Genomic DNA, 5,059 nt, shown 5'->3' on the forward strand with positions numbered 1-5,059 from the left:
CCAGGCTCCAATCTGATTTGGCAGAATTTCTATGGCTGGATACCCTTCCTAACGCCAACCACTGTAGTGGGTGCTTTTATGTGTCACTGGCACGAAGGCCAGTCAGGTGGTACTGGCAACGGCCACGCTCAAAAGGGTGTATTTTACGTGCCACCTGCACAGGAGCCAGTCCAGCAGCACTGGCAAAGATCTCGCTCGAATGTCTACATGTGCCACCGGCACAAGTGCACAGGTGCCATCACGATTTCACTTTTGCTTGCCTCAACAGGTCTTCGCAAGCCGAATTTCGTGTCCAGTTTGTGTAATAATTTTACTCTCTTGGGGAAAATTATCCAAGGCAAAAAATACAGAAAATTAAGTTACCCAAGGAATTTTAGAATAACAATAAGTCTTGTGTTGAATACTTTTATCACAAAATGCAAAAGACTCAGCACTGCAAGCTGCCACCTTTCATCACACAAACGTCATCATACACTGAACTGTACTATCTAAGTACAGTACCACCTGGTTAAAGATAGGGAAATTTAATTGCTAAAAATTAAATAATTTCGTCATTGATACAATGTATTGCTTTCAATACAATATAAATGACTGGCCTGTTTGTTGATTGTTTAGTATTCTCTGTTGACTTGACTATCCATACTCTGATGGTTTCCTTTATTTTGACAGTAATTATTTATTTTTTCTCTTATTTTGCAATGTTAATGATATTGAAATGATAAAGATATTCCTTATTATGTTGTAGTCGAAGGTATGTACATCCTCTGCCATTGCAATGATGTGTAAAGATGTTTATTGCTTCAAGAAAGAAAATAGACATTAACTGTTTTACATTAACTTTGATTATTGTTTTGAATACAGTCCGCTGTGAGGTGTTGTTGTTTGTATTTAAGCTCAGTTTTGATTAATTGATTTTATTAATTAGTTGGTTGAAATACCAGCTATTTGATTGATTGATTGATTGATAGGAAGATAGACAGACAGACAGACAGATAGATAGATAGATAGATAGATAGATAGATAGATAGATAGATAGATAGATAGATAGGCAGATAGATAGATCGATAGATAGATAGGTAAACAGACAGACAGATAGATAGATAAACAGACAGACAATCAAACAGACAGATAGATAAATATTGATATTTTCTCATTTAGTATATCAAGATAAGCAGAGTAATTAATGTAGTGTTCAGATTATTCCTTAACCAGTGGAAGAGGTAGACCCAGGAAGACATGGGACGAGGTGGTTAAGCATGCTCTTCAGACGTTGAGCTTCACAGAGGTGGTGACAAGTGATCAACGCCTTTGGTGATTTGCTGTGCTTGAGAAGACATGTCAAACCAAAATAAAATCACAGTCGTAGCCAGTGCCAGTGGTGTATAAAAGGCACCCATGCCAGTAACATGTAAAAAGCACCCATGCTGGTGGCACATAATAAGCACCCACTACACTCTCGGAGTGGTTGGCATTTAGAAGGATACCCAGCCATAGAAACCAAACCAAATCAGACTGGAGCCTGGAACAGCTTTCTCTGGCTTACTAGTTCCAGTCAAACAATCTAACCCATGCTGGCATGGGAAACAGACACGAAATGATGATGATGATGATGATGATGATGATGATGATTCACATTGTTTTGAATTAACCATGTATTATCTCATAGCTTCAAGATTTTGATGATGTGGTTGTTTACTTTTAGAATGCCATGGTCTGTTTGAACATAAAGCAGGTAGAATATTTTGGCTGGATATGGCTGACTTAAATGGGATATGTTAAGAAGGTCTGAGACCACGAGAAGAGAGTAAATAGAAGTGCATCTTTACCATTCGGCAGCAGCAAGAATTCTTCATGTGATTGAGAAAGATAAAAAAAAATGAAAATGAATAAATGAATTAGCAAAATAGTTCTCAGGAAAGTATCTTCCTGAAATGGTAAAAAATCAAACAGATTTCCCAGACAAAATCTGATAGGAAATACTAAATAGATTAATGATTGTAAACCTGCTGGACAGTTAACATAACCATGTTTAGTTGTCTATAAGGACACACAAAATTCCGATCAAATTATATAAAGAAATCAGAACTCAATTGTGACATCATTATTACAAGCAATTTATTAACTTGATAAAAATAATATTCACCTTAATTCTCTGTCATTAGCAAAATATTAACCATTCTTTTTAAGAAATTCTCTGAAAATAATTCATATAGATCTAGGGAATGGAAATTAAATTTGCTTGTTTCAGTTTTTCTTGTTTTTCTCTACCAACAGAGATAACACCAATCGTTTACTCTCAGTAAATATTATAAGAGGTTACCATCACCATCTCCAGTGGTTTATCATTACTATTCTATATAAGTTTGGTTAACATTGTTCATAAGAATTTTGGGTGTAAAACTTTGGCAAAATAATCCTGAGTGTTGTTCTTAATCAGTGTGACAAGAGGTTAATGCAGATACACAGCTTTCAAATCATAACTACTGCATTCCTTCCTTGTGTTCATTATGAATAGACAAGAAAAAGGCGGTGAGCTAGTAGAATCGTTAGCACCCTGGACGAAATGCTTAGTGGTATTTCGTCTGTTTTAATGTACTGAGTTCAAATGCTGCTGGGGTCAACTTTGCCTTTCATCCTTTCGGGGTTGATAAAATTAGTACCAGTTATGCACTAGGGTCAATGTAATTAACTTGATCCCTTTCCCCAAATTTGACGCCTTGTGCTTCCAGTACAAAGGATAATGAATAGACAAGAAAGTTAGTCCACCACCATCACCATCGTCGTCGTTGTCGTCGTCGTCCTTCTTGTTTTTATGTCTTTTCTTTTTGTCATGATGGCATAAGATGAATATGTCTGCTAATACAACATATTAGTTTCAAATTTTGGCATAAGGCAATCAGTTTCTGAGGAGAGGGTAAGCTGATTACATCGACTCTAGTGTTCAACTGGTACTTATTTTATTGATCCCCGAAAAGAATGAAAGGCAGAGTTGACCTTGGCTGAATTTCAACTCAGAACATGATGGCAGACTAAATGCCACAAAATATTTTGACTGCAGTATTCCCAATTCTACCAACTCACCATCTTAATGCTAATACAACATATTGCAACCCATCTTAAACCTGTTTCATCTCGTCTGTTTTGCTCAGCATCCTACAATTTGATATTGCCTGTTCTTTCTTAGTCTAACTTAGCCATTGGTACTGTCTAATGTTCATACATAACTACCATTCACTTCATATCTCCATATCGCCATAGTTATCATTCCTGCAACCATCAGCTGTTTGACTTCTATATATAGTAACTCTCACAACGTAGCTGTGCCTCCACCTCTTATGCAAAATAGCATTACGCAGCAAACAGATCAATACAGTTGTTTAGATCAGTGGTTCTCAACCAGGGTCCATATAATATTTTGTTGTCAAAGTTTACGAGTAATAAATTGCCTGTGGATCCCTTTGATATCTATATTACTCTGCTGGACCCTCATAGCCATTCAGGCTTTTTAAAAAATCACATTATATTTATGTAATTAAATATTAGGAATTGTGTGACAAAAAAGCTGTTAAAATATTTTGTGTATTGTAGAAATATAACCATTTTATTGCACATAATTTTCAGCAAAATTTTTTGTGGACCCTCAAGGGTCATATGAACCCCCAAGGGGCATATGAACTCCACTGACCACTGAGTCAGACAGTTAACATTCATCTTAAGGAATAGCAAGTAAAAAGCATCAGGAAAACCATATAAAGGGATGGAATTTCAGGAGTACCATCATTTTCATGTAGTGTAGTCATAGTTGTTCGGGGAGGATCTGATGATGGACACAGTGTAGGTGAAATAATCAGTTTGGGTGTGCATGAGTGAAAGTGGTACAAGATTAGACAGAACTGAGAATCAAAACTGATAGTAGTGGACAAATAAACAGAGGGGAAATAGATGTCTATGGGCTTGATGTTGGAGTACACTGCTGAGTAAACTTCATGACAACTAGTTGAGCGTCGTTTCTTTGGATACCCATCTAAGACATATATAGCAGCAACACCATCTGGAACAGATGTAGAAGCAGTACTCTATCATCTATCTCCTTTTAGCTTTATAAAGAATCAGTCATTGTTTTTTGGCATGGGTGGAATGGTTCTGACTCTTAAGAAGGCTGTTAGTCTTTGTGATGCTGTTTTAGCTATGATTAGAAGAGACCTTGGTGTATAGTTAATATTAGTGTATGGTTGTGCCTGATGTAACAAGAAAGTAAATTGCAATGTCAGTAGCATGAGATACTACCTGCATATTCTGGAATAGTCATCATAAGAAAGTAAAGAGAATCAGTAAGTAATTGAAGAGAAAACCTTTGAATGATATAGACTTAACAGGCCAAGTTAGTATACTTAATGAGACAACTCCAGTTGTCTCAACCCAAAATATCGCTTATTGGTGTCATCTAGTCAGTGGACACGATTCTGTCATGTGATATTTTTCACTCTCAGATTGTTTATTTAAGTTTACGTCAATTCATCCCAAGGGAACACTTTACGGAGTGTACCAGGGGACGTTAGATTTACATTGATTTATTGTTGTGTTTTACTCTTTTCACCTTAACACACTTACCATGGTATAGACAGTTCATTTTGCATCGTGGACAATTGAAGTTACAGTTCACCATTTTGCACTTCAGTTTGGAATTGTTTCCATGTTTTCTTCGTGCATTTATAAAGTTACTAGCAGAAATACCCGGCGTTGCCCGGGTTAAAGAGAATAATGAAATCTAAAAACGCCGTCTAGACTACGCAACCCTCAACTGTTAGCAGCTACGATACCATATTTCTACATTAATAACTCTCCAATCCATGCCAGCATGGAACATAGATATTAAGTGGAATGCTAGAAGAAAGTTTTCAACTCATATGTATATAAAGTAAATACACGTAATTCAGAAACACGTTTTGTGAATTTTATTTCGTAACCAAACAAACAGGTACAGATTATAAATAATGAAAGGCCAATTTTGGTGATTCATTTGACAGAGGTAGTAGAGAGACAATGCGATGATAAATCT

The sequence above is a fragment of the Octopus bimaculoides genome, chromosome 10 (assembly GCF_001194135.2).
Source record: "Octopus bimaculoides isolate UCB-OBI-ISO-001 chromosome 10, ASM119413v2, whole genome shotgun sequence".
In the NCBI taxonomy this organism is placed as follows: domain Eukaryota; kingdom Metazoa; phylum Mollusca; class Cephalopoda; order Octopoda; family Octopodidae; genus Octopus; species Octopus bimaculoides.